The sequence below is a fragment of the Calonectris borealis genome, chromosome 13, assembly GCF_964195595.1.
Source record: "Calonectris borealis chromosome 13, bCalBor7.hap1.2, whole genome shotgun sequence".
In the NCBI taxonomy this organism is placed as follows: domain Eukaryota; kingdom Metazoa; phylum Chordata; class Aves; order Procellariiformes; family Procellariidae; genus Calonectris; species Calonectris borealis.
Window position 1 is genome coordinate 13,513,586 of NC_134324.1, and position 20,681 is coordinate 13,534,266.

The window sequence follows — 20,681 nt, forward strand, 5'->3', positions numbered from 1 at the left end:
CATTTATGCTCTACTGAACATGTGCATGCTGTTATCATTCCAGTCTAAGAGCAGTTCCAGTTCCTTAATGATGCATTAATGCAGGAGGCAGTAAAAGATGCCTCCGATACTGGCTTAATTAGCTTTTTCTCTACTACCACTTCCCTGTTACTTAAGGCAGCTATAACTTAGAAAATAGATTTATTGACATTTTCGTTACAATATTGCTGATAACTTGAGAAGAGCATCCCAATTTACTACCCAAATGCACCCATACTCCAAAGTGGGAGTGATTGTTACTGCACTCTCAGCAGAGACAGTGACTGTGATAACTTCATTTCATTCCCCAGGAGTGCCAAGGTCATTGACTTGGAAGCCGAGCTTATTGCAATGAATGCCTAAGTGGGAATGAAGTTGGATATCCAAGCTTGTCCCCTTCAACTTCAGTAATTCAGGTAAAAATGAACCCAGAACCAAACCACCTTGCTTTCTGGGGGAGGGAGGGTAAAATCTAGCAGCCGACTGACACGGTTTTACAGTGAATACAGATTTATTTTATAGTGGAGACGAGAAGTCAGATGCAGCCAGAGGCAGAAAGGAGCATGAGTAGCAGGTTAATCTGTTGTGTTGAGAAACGCTGCTGCTGGCTTTACAAGGGTCAAGAGAGCAGCATCGAGGATGTTCTGCTTCCCAGATTGCTTGAATGACAGGAGTCGTGAGTTTTAGAGTGCAACCATTTGATTGACAGGTGGAGATAGGGGATTTGAACTTTGGCTGAGAGGATGAGTCTGTTTTCCTAATAAAGAAAGCATAACATGGCTTTGGTTATAGCGAGAGAAATTTGGAAACACTGAATACAAGGAGTTCTGTGGTTTGGAATCAGATTAATCATTCATTTTTATAAAAGCCAGAGCAATAAAGAGGAAAGGAACATTTGAATTTTTGGTGAGTGATTCATATTGGGCTAGCTTGTGGATGGTTCAAATGATTAGGAAAATGCTAGTGGAAAAAGCTGAACCACAAAAAAAAAAAAAAACCCAAAACAAAAAACCAAACCAAAATGAACTCTGTCACAAAATTGAGTTTTTGAGTTCCTCCTGGAAAGATATTTTTTCTCCTATTCTGGCTTGAGTTAAAATATACATGCCAAATCTCAAATGGGAAAGGGGCAGACTGGAATGAAAACTAAGGAGTGGAGTATAAAAAAAGACATTTCAAAGTCCTCTAATTTTTGTAGGTATTGTAATAGAACAGCTTCCTTGTACTTCTGTGTTGGTAAGACTGAAGGAGTCCATCGTGAACCTGCTGGGATATATGCACTCCACTGTTTTTTTTCCTGGAGAACATTCTTTCAAATAGAAGCACAGGAGGAGGAGAATGGTAAGTAAATTACATTTTCTTGCTGTATCTTTTCCTCTAGTCTATGAAAAACTATTGTGTTCTGTGCAAAGACAAATGCACTGAATTATATTCCAAATGGGAAGAACACTGTCGTAAATATGTGCTGTAATTAATAGCTGTTCATTCAGTATCTGCTGGGCAGAGCAAACACCAGGGCCTCAAACCCACCATTTTTGGCTCTGAACAGGCAGCTGGTTTTGTGTCAACCTTGGCATAAATTATACATAGTTGGGGGCTTCTTAATCAGTGTTAGTAGCTTACAATATCCTGAGAGACAAATGCCATCTGAAGATTGCTAGAATATTGTGCTGCCTTTCAATGACAGGCAAGAGACCTGCTTCCCACATGGGAAGTATTATTTTCTGCTCCATCTGCTCTGGGTAAGGTTGAAATTGGAAAGTAACTTTAATGTTTGTTTGTTTGATGGGGTTTTGGCTTATGATCTCTGTAGCATTGGTAAGATATAAGGAAAGGTTCTTCTGTAGGGTGCTCAGTCTAAAATAACAACGGAGGTATAGGTTTTCAATAAGAAGTAGGGGATTTATGTATATCCATGTGTGTGTACTCACCTTGAAGGTTTAGTATTAAATATTTTATGTTTTCTATTCTTGTCTCTAGTGTATTCAAGTGTATACTAGAGGCATGGTAATTATAGAAAACAGAACAGAGAACATATGCCAACAAGGAAGAGAAATCCAGTAGGCTTTTGTAGTTGGTCTGCACCAACATAAAGGATAATTCTTAAATTATCTGCAGAACAAAGCCAAGGACATTACCAATATTTCATTATATAGGACCACTAATGGCTACAGTGATAATTAAAGAATATTCTTTATTACAGAATTTCAGCAAGGCTGTCTATGCACTGGGCACTGTTCAGTTAAAACAAGTACCTTCTTAAAGTTTTAAGTAAGTCTGCATGTTTTAATCCAGCCTCAACATTTTTAGTGAGATATTCCATCAAAATAACACAGTATCCCTCATGCTGAAAGACAGTTATTTGATATTGTGTACTAATTAGGGGTATATTCAAATAACTACAAGTTACTGGCTGTAAATTAAAATATAATTTGATAAATACATGTTGTGACTGTCTTTATGCATAAAATGCTGTCAAGGAATCGGGATTTTTCCCTTCTCCCTCTACTAATTAAAAGCAAATGAGGATACTGTGTCTAAAACATGCTGCAGCTCTATGCTACTGTGTATGTAAAGTGTTACCATAATTCTTTCACTTGCATCTTTTAAGTATGAAATTTGTGGAATGTGTATGTTTTCATTGTTAGTGAAAGGAGACTGTTTTTAAGATTCTTAAAATGTAAGGACTACTAATCCCCACCCTGAGTGGGTGATGGCAGTGTTCTCATCCGCATGTTTCTATGTTTGTAAATCTAATACTGAAACAAGGTGAAATCTTCAGGAATCCTAAACTACTGGATAATCCACTACTCCACTCTCAACAGGAAATCAGGCTGGAGGTAATGCTATCCTTTACCAAAGCCTATTGAAGCCAGTAGGAGACTTTCTACTTGTTTCAGTGGGTTTTGGATTAGACCTAAGTAGCATTTGAAGCCAATATATACTGTATGCTTTCTAAGAAATCAAACCAATATCCAGACAGTCTCCTTACTTACACTGTTTTACATTCACAAACATATTAAAAGCCTATATCTTATTGACAGGGATGTTGTCACCTAAATGCCTTGTGATTCTGGGTCATACATACCAAGGACTTTATCTTGCCTTTCTCTCCTTAATAAAATAGTACAGCAGAACACATAAAACCATGATTACCAACATGCGTTGGGACTGCACGATTCATTCTACATATGCATTTTTGCCGTAACGCAAAAATACTTGGCTTCAGGGCCTGAATGCTCACATCACCTAATTTGGTGCTATTACAGTTTGACACCAGTAGGCTGCTCTTACAAACAGCATGTGAAACACAACTTGAAAAAACCACTTTGTTAACAATTGCAACATATAAATGAATGAATAGCCTAGGTGAAATTTAGGTTCCACTCTTTTGCCTTGACTTCACAGAATCATAGAATCATAAAACCATTAAGGTTGGAAAAGACTTCTAAGATCATCGAGTCCAATCGTCAACCCGACACCACCATGCCAGCTAAACCATGTCCCTAAGCGCCTCATCTACATGTCTTTTAAATACTTCCAGGGATGGTGACTCAACCACTTGCCTGGGCAGCCTCTTCCAATGTTTAACCACACTTTCAGTAAAGAAATTTTTCCTAATGTCCAACCTAAACCTCCCTTGGCACAACTTGAGGCCATTTCCTCTCATCCTATTGCTACTTACTTGGGAGAAGAGACCAACACCCACCTCGCTACAACCTCCTTTCAGGTAGTTGTAGAGCGCAATGAGGTCTCCCCTCAGCCTCCTCTTCTCCAGACTAAACAGTCCCAGTTCCCTCAGCCGCTCCTCATAAGACTTGTGCTCCAGACCCTTCACCAGTTTCGTTGCCGTTCTCTGGACACGCTCCAACACCTCCATGTCCTTCTTGTAGTGAGGGGCCCAAAACTGAACACAGTATTCGAGGTGGGGCCTCACCAGTGGTGAGTACAGGGGCACGATCACTTCCCTAGTCCTGCTGGCCACACTATTCCTGATACAGGCCAGGATGCCGTTGGCCTTCTTGGCCATCTGGGCACACTGCCGGCTCATGTTCAGCTGGCTGTCAACCAGCACCCTCAGGTCCTTTTCTGACAGGCAGCTTTCCAGACGCTCTTCCTCAAGCCTGTAGCGTTGCCTGGGGTTGTTGTGGCCGAAGTGCAGGACCCAGCACTTGGCCTTGTTGAACCTCATACAGTTGGCCTTGGCCCATTGATCCAGCCTGTCCAGGACGCTCTGCAGAGCCTTCCTACCCTCGAGCAGATCAACACTCCTGCCCAACTTGGTATCGTCTGCAAACTTACTGAGGGAGCACTTAATCCCCTCATCCAGATCATTGATAAAGATATTGAACAAGATCGGCCGCAAAACTGAGCCCTGGGGAACACCGCTTGTGACCGGCTGCCAACTGGATTTAACCCCATTCACCACAACTCTCTGGACTTGGCCATCCAGCCAGTTTTTTACCCAGCAGAGAGTGTACCTGTCTAAGCTGTGAGCTGCCAACTTCTCTAGGAGAATGCTGTGGGAGACAGTGTCAAAGACTTCACTGAAGTCTAGGTAGACCACATCCACAGCCTTTCCCTCATCCACTAGGCGGGTCACTTGGTCATAGAAGGAGATCAGGTTGGTCAAGCAGGACCTGCCTTTCATGAACCTGTGCTGGCTGGGCCTGATCCCCTGGTTGTCCTGCACATGCCTTGTGAGCGCCCTCAAGGTGAACCGCTCCATAATCTTTCCCGGCACTGAGGACAGGCTGACGGGCCTGTAGTTCCCCGGATGCTCCTTCCGGCCCTTCTTGTAGATGGGCATCACATTGGCAAGCCTCCAGCTGTCTGGGACCTCCCCTCTTAACCAGAACTGCTGATAAATGACAGAGAGTGGCTTGGCAAGCTCCTCCGCCAGCTCCCTCAGTACCCTCGGGTGGATCCCATCCGGCCCTATAGACTTGTGAGCGTCCAGGTGGTGTAGCAGGTTGTTAACTGCTTCCTCTTGGATTATGGAGGGTTTATCCTGCTCTCCTTCCCTGTCTTCCAGCTCAGGGGGCTGAATACCCTGAGGATAACTGGTCTGACTATTAAAGACTGAGGCAAAGAAGTCATTAAGCACCTCAGCCTTTTCCTCATCCTTGGTGGCAACATTCCTCCCCGCATCCAATAAAGGATGGAGATTCTCCTTGGCCCTCTTTTTGTTGTTAATATATTTGTAAAAACATTTTTTGTTATCTCTTATGACAGTGGCCAGATTGAGTTCTAGCTGGGCTTTTGCCTTTCTAGTTTTCTCTCTGCATGATCTAACGAGATCCCTGTACTCTTCTTGAGTTGCCTGCCCCTTCTTCCAAAAGTGGTAAACTCTCCGTTTTTTTCCTGAGTCCCAGCAAAAGCTCCCTGTTCAGCCAGTCTGGTCATCTTCCCCACCCGTTCTTCTTAAGGCACAGGGGGACAGCCTGCTCCTGTGCCTTTAAGACTTCCTTCTTGAAGAACGTCCAACCTTCCTGGACCCCTTTGCCCTTCAGGACTGTCTCCCAAGGAACTCTCTCAACCAGTGTCCTGAACGGGCCAAAGTTTGCCCTCCAGAAGTCCATGGTAGCGGTTTTGCTGGCCCCCCTCCTTACTTCACCAACTATCGAGAATTCTATCATTTCATGGTCGCTAAGCCCAAGACAGCTTCCGACCACCACATCTCCCACCAGTCCTTCTCTGTTTGTAAACAGCAGGTCAAGCGAGGCACCTCCCCTGGTAGGCTCACTTACCAGCTGTGTCAGGAAGTTCTCTTCCACACACTCCAGGAGCCTCCTAGACTGTTTCCTCTCTGCTGTGTTGTATTTCCAGCAGTAGTCCAGAAAGTTGAAGTCCCCCTCGAGAACAAGGGCTAGCGATTGTGAGACTTCTGCCAGCCTCTTGTAGAATGCTTCATCTGCCTCTTCATCCTGGTTAAGTGGTCTATAACAGACTCCCAGCAGGATATCTGCCTTGTTGGCCTTCCCCCTCATCCTTACCCACAAGCACTTAACCTTATCATCACAATCGTTGGACTCCAGACAATCGAAGCACTCCCTAACATACAGTGCCACCCCACCACCTCTCCTTCCTTGCCTGTCCCTTCTGAAGAGCTCATAGCCATCCATTGCAGCACTCCAGTCATGAGAGTCATCCCACCATGTTTCTGTGATGGCGACTAAGTCATAGCTATCCCGCTGCACAATGGCTTCCAGCTCCTCTTGTTTGCTGCCCATGCTGTGTGCATTGGTGTAGATGCACTTGAGCTGGGCTATTGATTTCGCCCCCAACATTGGCGTGCCACCCTCTTCTCTAGTGAGCCTGGTTTTATCCCCTTCCCCCCTTCGGACCTAGTTTAAAGCCCTCTCGATGAGCCCCGCCAACTCATACGCGAGAATCCTTTTCCCCCTGTGAGACAGCTGAACTCCATCTGTCGCCAGGAGGCCCGGCGCTGTGTAAACATCCCCATGATCAAAAAAGCCAAAAATTCCGCCGATGGCACCAGCCCCTGAGCCACGTGTTAATCAGGTGTGTTTTCCTGTTTCAATGACTTCAAGAAAACCATTATTCCACCTGCCTTTTTCTCGTAGTTTCCCATCAAATTTATGAAAAGCAGGAAATTAGCAAACTGAATAAAGTACTCTTCCCATTACCCACATTTCGTAAAAAGATCTGAGATCAAGAAAACACTAAGAAACTTTAAGGGCAAAACCCATATTTCTCATTTTACCATGCAGGTTTGTCAGGCTTTGATGGTAGAGGAGAAAGTGTCTGTTCTTTTGTTGTTGTTTGTTTTATTCTTTCCCCTGACGAAAAATAAGGAAAATCTGGAAATCTGGGGAGCTGCTGAGGGGGGAAAAATGATTTTTTCTGAAATACTTTGAATGAGTACTGAAAGAATCCTCAACGTTGAAAATTGTATTACTGCTACACTTCAATTCTTCCATATGCACCCTAAAATTAATTAGGATTTCAAATTATGTGATTTTATTTCAAATTTATACCAGTATACAGGTCCAATGCCTATATTCTGTGTGTGTCTATATCCCCTACTTTTCAATGAATATGTAGGAATGCCACATTAATTTTCCAGTTTTTACCTGCACAAAACATATTTTTCTTTACATCTGCATTAAAACACTATGTTTTTAATATGGTGTAGGGCTCAGAAGCAGTATGTAAATACCTTTCTGCTAAAAAGTTAATAATATTGATGTATTGCATTTCCACTGTTTTATTTTTTCTTAGTTTACAAATGTCTATAGACAAACAGTAAATGTAAATATCTTAATATGCAAGCAGCTCCGTCTCAAATATTGCATATATTTGTCATTATTCTAAAATAAAGAACATATAGGTATTTATTGCATAAACCTGCCGAGCAGTACTTTGTTTCATAAATAAATTATGCATAATACATTTTTCACTCTTAAAAAAGTAATTAAATCTTTCTTTCAAAGAGGAAAAACAATTAATGTAGATGTATTTATAATTCAGTTTCCTTCCTCTTTCTCTTAATCTGATAAAAATGGACCTGTTGCATTTTTATTTGTGTTTCTTCCCAGACTTCCAAACTTTCCATAAACTTTATGTCTCTCCAGATAAATACCTTATCGCATCTATGTAAGGGATACCAAACCTACACGTAATGAGCAGTAGTACTACAATTTCCTAAATCCAGTTCTTCCTTTGATTTATTTGAATAACCTGCTTTTGGTTTGTGGTAACATCTTTCTGTGATGCTGAGAACTCTGCTGTAGACTTCAGGACCAGCTTTTCCGTCTTTTCATCCTTACTTTTCTCAATAGCTCATTCTTGGCAAAGCAGCTATTATAGAACTTATTTTTTCATTGATCCATATTCTTTCTTTTCTCTCCACTTTGTCTGGCCTACTGTGAAATATCTGTTCACTTAATTCCCTCCCTCTCTCCCACCTTTGTTGCCTTATTGTGCCTCTCTTATTCATGACTTTTATATTTCCATCGAAGTATCGTCTCCAAACTTATGAATAAGCCTCCAGAATGTGACTTTTTCAGCCTTCTCCAACCACGAGTAACATAAACAGGAAGAGTCCAAATATTATGAATGGCCTTACCCAATGCTTTTACTTACCAGGGGACTTGAATTGGTGACAGAACCAGGAGCTCCCCCAATCCCCATCTCAAACCTTCAGACTGAAAATTAGCATTTCTTTGCTTGCTTTTTAATAACCTCACTTGTCTGAACACAAATCTTCTGCGTTTGTATGTGTCCCCCTATCTTTGTGTCAAATAACTTATTGCCACTAGAATAAATTATTGTCTGAGCTAGACACCAGCAAAGAATACCCTTTTGTGGCAGCATTTTACTGCAAGAGATTTCTAGGCCTGAATGTGCTTCTGTCTTGTACAATGGTGAGCTAAAGTTGACACAGTTAATTTTGCGTTGAAGCTGACCTAATCCACAACGAGGTTAGTGAAAGGAAAAGTGATCAAAAGGCAGGCAGTGAAAATAATGGTACCAAACCATGAGAGAAGACCTCAGGTTTTATTGATTTCATCCCTTCTTTGCTAAAACCAGCTAGATTCTGGTGCACCAATTGTAGGACCTTGCTTAACATTAGCCTCCTAAATGTTATCTGTCCAGTCAAAGCCGGCCACCCAAGCTGTCTCTTGTGGAGGGGGCTGGAGATGAAGAAGGGCCACTGATTTGCAGGAGCTGTCCGTACTCCAGGTGGCTTAGGATAAATGAGATGAATCTCCCCTTGCTAAGTGGTGGTGAGTAATGTCCTGGAGCTCTGGTGGGTAAGTTCAGATTTTGCCAATGTTTGCAGAGTTACCACCTATTGGGGATTACCAGCCTTGGAATGCAAATTGTAGGATGCATGCTGTTTCTCTTTTCAGCTGCCACAGTTCACACTCCAGTATGTTATGTAAACAACTTCAAGCCCTAGTTTAATTAAATATTTTGGTAATACACCATTGACAATCATGGCATTGTTTCCAGGGTAGAAACTTTCCTCCATGAATTAGAGTAGACACGTGGGATAGCATCACTCAGACTTTGCCTAATCTTAGTGCGTAGTTATCTGCAAAAGTCCTTGTACTTTCTGTAACCTCATTGAAAATACTGGGACTAATACCAGATTAAAGCACTGCTCAGTGGGAAATTATGTGAGAGAACTGGGACACTTTGAGAATTCATCCATATTAAAAAAATCTTATTGAAAAGAAAAATAATTCAACTGAGACCAATGATGGGCATTTTCCTTTCCTCACTAACCCATGTACAATAAAAAATTAGCATTCTTCACTCAGCTGGAGATTAGTTCTTATTGCAACTGTGTTTCATCACTGCTGCTTGTGTAGTGGATGTGTGCTGAATGAACCTTAGCTCCACGACAGCAATGTGAGAAATCGTAATGATGGATTTTTTTTAAGGCTAAGTAAACAGTACTTAAACCAGTATGGGTCTGCATTCATTTTTGGCCCTATGTTTGTTTTGGAAGAAGGGGAAAGGAGAGGAGAGGGATATTTGTGTATGAGAGGTCATATCTGATCATCTTGCTCAATTAAACCAATGTTGGGAGGTCAGTGCTTTGTACCGATTTGTTCCTGATATCTTTCACTGTCAGGTATGGCACTGGTGTGGTGCAATGAGATATGAGGAAAGGTGGATGGCACAGGCTTTACATCAGCTGGGAGTTGCATGCAGAAAGGATATTGTCTTGTAGAGCAGGAGAGCAGACTGTGTTTCATAATCTGACCTTCTGGGCTTTACTCAAAGTCTGCAACAATCATTGGAAATATTCCCATAGCCTTCCATGAGCTGCAGGCTGGATCAGGTCTCAGCTAGCAAGGAGGTGCTTAGAGCAGCAGACTAGTCTTGCTCTCCATAGCTCTCAGTCACGTATCTGTGTTTGTGTGTACAGCAAAGAAAAGGAAGAAAAAGACCAACAGAGTCACAGGAGGCTGCCTGAGAAGCCAGTGCCTGGCTAGTTTCATGCAAGCATTTGCTTTTTAAGGGCTTGCACTACAGGTGTTGGGGAAAGGGACTGGGAATAGAGAGGGGATTGATTTGTTTGACAAGCATTTCCAGTGTGTCCATCTTTATAATTCAACCTGATGTCTCAATCTGAACACGTTTTATTGTTGGTGTTTGGGAGTAAACTGCCACTCAAAATGCCTGCTAGGAATTTCCTGATTAACATGATAATCAAGATTCGCCTCAAGGTGTTGTTTAGATTCATTAGTAATACGAAGAAGTAGCTAACAGGCATGTGTGGCAAGACTTGAGGAAACAAATGTATGCAGAGAATACTGTCTGCTTGTACCAAAACCATCAAGGACATGAAAATAACAAATTAATTAAAGTGGGTTATAGTGAGTCACAAGGCCATATTAAGTGTCTGGTCTTAATGAGTTAGTATTGGATTGTGCTTTCAGGAGAGAAAGGAGTAAGGTGCTACCCTGGGAGAGTACCTCAGATAGGGCAGAAGTTTTGGAAACTTCATCTTGTGACAAAGGAAAGCAGCCTTGAATAGCAGGACTCTTCAAGTTACTGATTTGCACTGCCTTCAGAGAGAGCAGGCTCCCAGAGTGCTTCAGTTGTGCAGTTCTCTGCTGGCACTCAAAGTTGTATCATTCAAGGTCAATACACTCATCAGTCTCCCTGTAGCATAATGCCACCAGCTATCAGCTCCCTCCAGGCAGGGCTGCGTACTACGGCCTTTCACACTGGGTGCAAGTTTTGCGTTTAAATATAGCATGGGCAAGTTATCGTGGAGAAAAGAGAATTTCCTCTGGAGGAGGCCATGAGACCTGTAGCTGAACTACAGTTTTGCAAAATTCAGGATCCTCTACTGTGTCATAAGATATTACCTAAACAACAGGGCTCTGAAGTGAGCCAGCTCAACCTGGCTGGCTGTGAGTACACAGATGGGAACAAGCAGACAACCAGAAGCACTGGCACTTCCCTCCGTGGAGATACAAAATGTTTGTAATGTCTTCCACGTGTTAGCATAAGAGGCACCTTAGAAACATGAGTGATAAATGACAGCAGCACAAATTATTTCCATTATAGGGAAAAGCCTTTGTAGGCAATAATTCTGGCACCTGTATCTATTAGCAACAGATTAGTGGGAAGCTTGAAAATAAGACAGGGTGGCATAATAAGGTTAATGATCTCACCATGCACCTAAATACATTCACCTGGGTGGAATTTATATTGTTAATTGACTTGATAAGAAATCCTTCAGTTGGCCGCTGTGGGCTCAAGGGAGTATAGCTTTCTGTTTTGTTACCTGGAAAAGAATCAAGGATTAATCTTGAGTTTAGCCTGTATTTGAGTTATGAAAACAAAAGTCTGAAGGCCATAGGGAGACTCTTAGGGAAGGCAGTCATCTGCCATTTAAGATTTAATGCTAAACTTACTATCTATTGTGTATATTGCAATCAAGTAATCTGACCCATTGTAAAATATTGAAGTCTTCCTTGTGGTTATAGACTAGATTACAAGGGTTTGTTTTAAGTGTCAGTCTGTGATTCAAAAATGGTTTGGAATGAAAACTTTTTTTTTAAAATACAAAAAATTTCTTAAAATCAAGCTGTTTGACCTGTACTATTTAAGTTAGAAAATCTGACTTGATAGTCAACCATCATGAATGCATAGTTTCCTGAGATTTTGAAGCACATTAATTTACCAATAAGATGTGTGGATATTAACAAATGTGCATGTGTTCTCATTGTCATGGTCCATTCCAGTTTAAATAGAATAGCATAATGTAATAGATAAAAACCTGTGTATTGTAGCTGGTTTGCATGTTTTTCTTTGCCATGCAGTGTCTCTTTCTCATATCAACAGGAGATGACAGGCTGCAGCAATCAGTGCGCACAAGCGGACTGTGCACAGCCTTGAAAGCACAATTGCTTTGTTCTTGGCCTATACTTAACTGTTCTTCAATGTACCAGCAGGGTTTTATATTTTGCTGGTTTGCCTAAGAAATGTTAAAATGAAGTTACAGACTCAATGCTTGTGTAACTGTGTGGCTGTTAAAGGTGTTTGGCAAATTATAACTATTTGTTTGGAAAGAAATAGTATTGGTGTGAACTCATCTTACTAGCCTGTGTTTGAGTAACAGTGAGTCACCAAGGTCATGGACGTTTTGCCTTATCAGATCATTTTTGAGGGAAATAAACAATAATGGCTGAAAATTACATATGTGTAGATGGGGGGAGGAGGAGGTGGGCAGCTATGGAAGAAATTATATTTGTATCCTGTGGCCTGCCTTTGCTTCTGTAAATAGGCACATGATCCCTCTCTTCCCATTCTTTATTTCAAGTGCTGCTTGGGTTGTTAAACTATTTCTTAAATGACTGGGTTAGAATAGTCACCTTCCCAGTCAGATGTTGCAGGTAATATAATACAGTCTATGAAGGCCATTTTCTACAAGATAGGTTGAAAAACCTAAATTTTATTCAAGTATTCTAACAATCAACTGCTAGTATTGGCAAGTCTTTAATCAAAGTTTCATCATTCATAGAAGACCAATAGCTTTAGTACTTCTGATTCACTTGTTCGTACCACATCTAGGAATACATCTGAAACCAAATCTAGTAGAAACAAGGATCAACTACAGTGCTATAGCTGCACAAAACAGTGAAAGGAGTTTGATGTGATTGAAATGGGATCACAGAATATGGAAATCTCTTTTGATTAAGAGCATGAATAAATAATTTGGAATTGTTTTCACCTTTAATAAACACAAACACAGAAAAATGACTTGCAGCAAACTGTTGTAAAGTAAATGATTTAAGTTCTCAATTGACAGACTGCTGTCCTTATAAACTTACTGTTTCAGGCTCATCATTGGGTGTTTCACTGTGTGTTATGCTATAAATGTCATCATACATGCCAAAAAGTGCCATCTACATGTTACTGAATTTAAAATTACTTTCAGAATTATCTGGATATTTGAAAGTTCTTTTGTTTCTACTTATGATATTGGGGATACTTTACAAATCCCAAATACTTTGGATAAATGAATACTTTCCCTTTTCGTCTTTCTTTCTGTGTATGACCTTCATAAATCATTAGATAACTTTACTAGAGAATGCAATATTTTAATTCATTCCATGATTGGAAAGTTATAATTATTTCAATTTTAATGTAAGATATTTGAATATAGTTTAACTCTCATTTAAATGTTGCCATTTGAGTGACCTATCTGTAAAACATTTTTATTCAAGACTTTCAAAATTTGCCAGAAATGATTCAACCAAATATATTTTGTCATGTTCTTCCAGTGTTCACCAAGTTTTATTACTTTACAAAGCAGTTATTGCAAAATAGCTTTTCTTTCCAGCAGAAGCAATCTGTAAATTGTTTCATTGTCCTTATTAAATGGGAAAGAACTTTCTCAAAACTACTCCAGTACTTAAGATGACGTCTCTTGCTGTTCACATAGAAGGAAATATGGCTCCATAAAATCAGGACTATTGCAGGAATCTTCCTAGTAAGCAGTGAAAGAAAAATATGGACTATTTTTGAGAAATGTATTATTTAAACTCTAGTGCATCTAACAGAACAGTAATCGTCCCTAAATTACAGCCAAACAGCTTTATTCAGTATCATTGGGTGAAGTTATTGATGTCAACTAAGGTCATCACCTTTTTCTTTTTATTTTGCATAGCATTGTGAACTATGATGTGTTAGTTGGTTTCCTTATTTATTGAGTTTTCACTTTGTAAAAAAAGGTAATGTCAGCATGCTTGGCCTGACTGGATACATTTATATAATATGGATATATTTATTTTTATGCTCCAGGTGACTACAACTGCTAAAACATTATTTCTCCAGTAAATCTTGAAAACGCTGACTGAAGAGACTGTACTACTACCATTCAATCTGCTATTGTTGTTAGGCTTACCTTGTTGACTAAAACTGCTCAGACTTGCATTATTTTGTATCTCTATTCTAACATCACTTGTATTAACAGAGGGTTGGCAGATGAATAGCAGTGTTTTCATATTATCTACTTGCCAAAAGATTGCTGGATTAACTGTTTTGCACTTAGCAAAACTTGCAGTTGACAATAGCAAGTTAACTGCAAAAACTGCATAATATGTTCAGTGCATAAACTAAAACACCAGCACATGATAGACACAAACCTTATCTGCAATGGTTCAAAAAGTACATCAGTGTTGTATTGTGCGAGCTGTGAAATTTTAAGCTCAGTTGCTGCGGGTTCATCATTATCATGAGTTATGACTCATGGGATATTATATGTTCTGCATTTAAATGGAAGGTCCAGAATCACATGGAAGGTATGGGGAAAAAAAAGACTAATATTTCTGTGTTTTACAATCTTGGTTGACACCAAAGATTCATTGTACTTTGTAAAAGTTTTTAAAAATTCATCTTATTTTAGGTATTTGGATCACTCATTGTCTTGGATCTTTCTGAATTTGCAGTTTTAGCAAGTGCCAAGTAAGGATATAGCATCTGCAGTTAATATGATTAATTACTGAACTGCCAAGAGTGGTCTTGGAATCTCTTTGAATGAGCTACAACAGTTGATAACCCTGTTCTGTTTTAACTAATTTCAGGAAAATAATCTGCTAGTCTCTTCAAATTGTTTTTAAAGTCAAAAAACAACAGGGTCTAATTTCAGTTAAATCTTAAAATGTCAAAAAAACCCTGAAAAGAACTCTTAATACAAGTATTTGCAGTCTTTAACATTTGCCTACAAACTCAAAGTTTAATTTAAATAAACTATGTGGCCTTAAAACAGTTTGCAGCTTAATCACATAGTGACTGACTTCCTTTGGGAAATCTATTGTGTTTTAGGGTGACTGTCGAGAGACTTGTGTTGCACAGTGCCCCTCCCTCCCCTCACAGGGCCATCGGCTGATAGAGCTCTTTCTGTTGTTGTTTTCTGTTCATCTTGAAAGTAGTCTGTTGAAGCTGCTGCATTGTTAATGAAAACATGCTGTGTAGTGCCCAAGATACTCTCCTTTGAAAAAGGAAATTAAATTTTAAAAGCTTAATTAAGATAATGCTGAAGATCCAGTTTACCTACAAACAAATGGTATCAGAGTTAGGGGAGTGAATGTTGCTATGCCAAAGAGATTCCAAGACAGACATCTTTAAGCTGATCTTGTGCTGCTTTATTTGTAAGCAATTGTGTAGTTTTCTTATTTATTGCTCATCACTAGTGAGGTAGCAGATAATTTAATTTGTGATATCACTGTCAGAGAGACTTCCTCATTACTATCAAGTTAATTTGTGTTAATGTGTCTGTTACCTTCCTACTCATATTATGAGCCATTTTAGGATGTGTCTTATTGCAGAGCAGCATGTTCATAGAGAACTGCAGCACAGCCTGTGATTAAGGCATTTACATTTCAGAGTGTTCTGAGGACCTGGTATGAATTAAGAAAATGCTGAGTGAACTTCCTTTATGGGAATTTTGATTAGTATCCAGAGTTCCACTGAGGACTCCTGTTGGGATTTGGTCTGGTATGTACATACTGATATGATATTAGTGGTTTGTTTATGAAGTGAATGATGCCTAGTGTCATATAAGTAGACATTTCATTTTAGACTCATGAAAAGAATTTCAGGCCTTGCTCCAGGCTTCCATCTTTAACTTCCCTACAGATGAGTGTCTTAGTCCAAGAAGTCAATTAAGCTTCATGACAGTTACACTGCTTCTTCACCTGTTGATTACAGAATTAGGGTTTTCTGACAGCTACCTGATAAAACTTTTATATTCTGAAGGACCTAAGAACCCAAACCTCTTTTACTCATTAAAATAACATGGAAAGTATATAGATTATTTCTTTTTGAGATCATGTTCAAATACAAACTATTCTTTTTATCTTTAAAGTATTTTGGTTTGTAATAAAAGTATTGTTTACTCTGTTCTTACAGGACATCTGAGTGCTTGTAAGTAGTGTTAAAAGGTGGGACAGAAGAAATTTTGGGCATTTGATACCGCTTACCAGGATGCAAAAACAAAAGTAGGATGCACATCATTATATTGAAGGATGTAGAGTTTCTGTGAATGGATGTTCAAGGTATGTAAATTGCCAAGATGGAACAGGATTCATAATTATCACCCCTTTTTCTATCTGGAAGAAAAACTTCACTAGGATGAAGATTGTCAAGTGTGATTTTATAGAACAGAAACAAACGCAAGTGGATTGGGGTAGAAAGAGGACAGCAAGGAGAACGGGGAATGATGGGCACTTTCTGCTTTTCATCCCTGCACTCTATATTGAATTCAAGCACAGAAATATTTAGGGCTTCATTCTCTGCTTGCCAAGGCTTGTGGTCCTTGTGTTTAAGTCTCTTGCCATCCGATCTCTATTACAACATACTCTTTAAGGAGTTAGTCATAAAAGAGCTCCCTGAAATAGAAGTAGTAGTGGGTAGGGATAGTTGAGCCTGCCACAGCAAGCGAGGAAAAGCTTACATTAAAAATATGAAAGATGCAAGCCATTTTATGTGACAAGTTTGAGGTCTATCAAAAGACTTGTCTCTGTGGAAGCAGATGCAGAACTGGAAAGCTGAGTGGGAAAACCTTCTTAAGACTCCTGAACAGATTATTACGAATCTCACCTGTGCTTGTGTCAGCTAGATAGTGAGGCTTCTTCAGGGAATATGTCAGAGTGACATCAGTGACAACACCTGGAAATATACCACATTATTAATGGTAAGCAATTCTCACAGGCTGCCTTCTTTCCCTGCCTGCTCTCAGCCAAATGATACAGGAATCCTCTCTGACAGTGGTCACAAATAGGAGTCTAAGTCTTCTTATATTGAAAAATGTTCCATGTCAATGTGCCTTAGCCAGATAAACAGTATCAAACAGAATTAACTTTAACATGAGGGAATGCTGTAGTCTCTTGCTGTAGGAAATCAATGCAGGCTCTTAGGTTTCTACTCAGAGGCCCCATGTTCACTAAGCACAACTCTGTTCTGTTGGACATATTCCTTTCTGTGGGGCAAGCCAAGCTTTCAGACCCTATTAAGCCTCAAGTCTCTAGTGAAATGAGATTTCCCCCAAAAAGAAACATTTTCCCCTGCTTGCTTTTTTTATTCAGACTAAATTTAAAGTCACAATTCATTTCTCTGTCTTTAAATCGCTCTTCTGGGGTCAAAACAGTCTCTCAGTTGTAAATTCCTGGCTCTAATAGATTATAGCAGATGTGTTTCCTGATTAAAATATTTCAAAATTTGGCCTTTTACAAGCACACACAGCAACATGAAAAATCCAACGCTAGTGCTCAAGGGAAAAAAAACCAAAAAAGTTCGATATGAGTCACAGTTCATGACTGTCTGAGACTGTATGTTGATAGCACTCAGTAGATAGATGAAGAAAGCAATTTGCATGTACCAGCAATGAATCAAACAGGAAACTTTATCTACATATGCATGTGTGCACACATAGACACACACGCACACACACAAACAATTTCCTGCAGGTTCACTATAGCAACTTGGCTTCCAGATGTTGTTCATTTCCAACACAGCCTATAATTCAAGGGTGCCTAAGATCAGAACTCTATTTTGGGCCCTCTGAGCCCTCTTCTTCTACTCTACCTCCTCTGGACTCCTTCCAGTAGCTGCTCTACAGATGTGCACCCTGTTCCTGGACAGCTGCACAAGACAGCTGAGCATGGCGGTTCCCACACAGACACTCTTTCAGAAACCACTCTTGCTCTTCCCTTGCTGTAGCTTTGGCCTGGAGATGCTTTCAGGGATAGTCACCTTCCTTCTTGTACTTGAGCATGGGATTTAAGCATAAAGAAGTCAGATTTTTGCTTGCCTAAGCTTTGTGAGTGATGGGTCTTGATGGCTCTCCACATACCCTCTGTAGGCAAATCTCTTATGGTAAACAGTAATCATTTTTTTTTATAGTCATGAAACAGCATACTCTCTTGAACTTGTGCTTATGAAATACTATTGTTACTTTGCTTTGTTTGCAAGTTTTGGAGGTTAGGGAAGAATTTCTCACGCAAGTTAGACTGGCAAGAGGCTCTATGGACTCTTTCACTTTGGGTTAATTAATAGGGGACTATGGGCAGGGTTAAAGCACAGTATGCCTGGCTGTGATTTATTTCTAGCTTTTGGCTGGTATGCAATCAATCTGAGGGTCAGAAAATGACCACTTCCCACAAGTAAGTGTAAGTCCTTTTTCCTATTTAGTATCCTGGAGGAGAAGGAAACCTGAGGTTCTCGCACACACAGCCTTCAGGACACACATTATGCCCTTTTGCAAGAAAGTGAAAGAAAGGTTTCAACAGTATAGGGCTGAGGGTGGCCAACCCAGACTGTTCATTGGTAGTTGTTAAACACCATGCAAAATAAAGTAAGCAGGGTTTTAGCCATCTCACTCAAAAACATAGTTATGCTTTCCATTTTGAAGTTTATCCACTTGTCTAATGCTCTTCAATCCACTGTTCTCCAGTCTATACATTACTCAATTATTTGTAGGCATTCCAATTTATCTTTTAGAGTCAGTAATTCTCAGTCATCCACAAATGCTCAATTATGAATATTCGTTTAAAGATGGGATGTGGCAACTTTTCTGCCCTCTCTTCAAATGACTTATAACTAAAAACAATGTGAACCACATATTTCAGTGTACCATTCCTCATTTGCAATTTGAGCATACCATATCAAATCTTTGCAAACCTTGTGCTAGGAAAGCTTTTTCATTAGAGTATTTGGGAAATGCAAACAAAAAGGAATATGAACAAAGCAAATGGATATTCACATAATATTTTTAATGTGTTCTGCAGACTGTCTGCAGAGATTAATTTTTTTCTGTTTTGTAAATCTTATATATATAATAAGCAACTAAAGAAATGCCTGACACCAGATCAGATTTTTTATGCCTAGCCACTCTTGCAGGTCTTGTGGGTGGATTTTCCACTTTTGCTAGTTCCAACTAAGGATTCTCTTAAAGTGGAGAAATCCCAGGTGACCAGGAGCAGAAGAGGTTGTTCTTTATATCTTTTCTTCTGCAGCTCCTGGCACAAGTAATGCCAAAGGAAGTGGCAGCTGATACAATTTAGAATACCCTAATGCACTTCCAGCGTGGCCTGGAATTGAAGGCAAGGATACAGGGACTTTTCATTCGGCTTTCTGACAGGCTGGTTCAGCTGTGTACATTGTAATAATGTGGAGACTTCATTTGTTTTTTAGTGTACTTCAAAACATATTCAAAATTACATCCTCCAAACAACATAGCACTATTCAGAAATCTAGGTACATTCTGGGAAGAATACCAAAAGGAAACAAGGCGAAAATCCTCAGTATTTGTTTTCTTCAAGCAGAAAATATATATTTTCTAAACAATTTATGCAGAGATTAATAAACCAATGGTAGAATGTTAAATCACAAGAACATGGATCAGATTTGCCTTCTTTAACCATGAAAAAAACTTTGATTTGTGTGGAAAAGTTAACCAAATCCTATAGATAAGAACATTTAATTCATATGTCAGGTAATAAAATTAAATGGTAGAAAATTTGAATGTAAACTTTCCATTAATTTCTCAAGGAAGACTATAGGAGTCTGTGTATGACCAGTCATGGAGAACTAGGAACCTGCTTCAGAAAGTCAAATGGTAAGGTGCAGTGGGAATTATGCTTGCAGCCACATGAGTTGCTAACTGGATATGAGAAACTTTGTCACAATGAGGACAGTGAATGGATTGCTGAAATAGGTTGTACAAATCTCCATTCTTTGAGATTTTCATGACCAGACTGGATAAAGCTCTGGATAGCCTGATCTCCCCTTGTAGCTCTCCTTGCTTGAGAAGGAGGTTGGATCAGAAACCAGATGAGGGCCCATATAATCTGAATTATCCTGCAGTCGTATCCTGTAATGCAATACATTGATGAAGCCAGAGGGAGGGAGCAACAGGGAGGGAGTCAAAGGTAAAAGACATACCAACAAACAGAGTAGTTCACCTAAGATGGAAAAGATAGACCGTGCCTAGCTCTCTGTGGAAATTTGAACCACTTTGTAGCAATTCTTAATGTGGACCTCACTGAAGTATGAGCATAGAGACTGTAGTTTTTGGGAACCATTGGGCAGAAGGGAAACCAATAATATTAAGTACTTTTCTCTGCCTCTTGTTGAGCTGTAGGAGATCCAGGTTTAAAATAAATTTGACTCATTTACATCTTGATCCTGCCTTGTACTCAAGAACTTTAAGATGAATGTTGAGGGAAACAGGAAGGAGACATGGCTCAGCAGATGATTGATGTATATATAGACACAGTAGTGGACCATTATGACAGAACCGAACTTTTTAGTACCACTTTTCTGTTTCATAATGTCTGCAGCCCTGACATCTGATGACAGAAGTCTCACAGGTGGAAAATAACTCCCTTGAATCAGAAGGATGTAGGAACATTTTTGATCTGGGAGATTATCAGTTATACAATTACAATTATCACTGTGTTTTATATGAACAAATGTGTTGTACAAGAAGATGTTGCCCATGTATGCTTACAATTGGCCAATGGAAAAAACATGTAGTGTTACTCATCATTTGATGAATGTCAGCTACAATGTCTGGAAATGGATTTATTTTCCTCAGCCTTTATCCCTTTCCTAAGTTTAAAATCAAATATGAAATATCTGTTGATGTTTGCTGAAAGTATGAG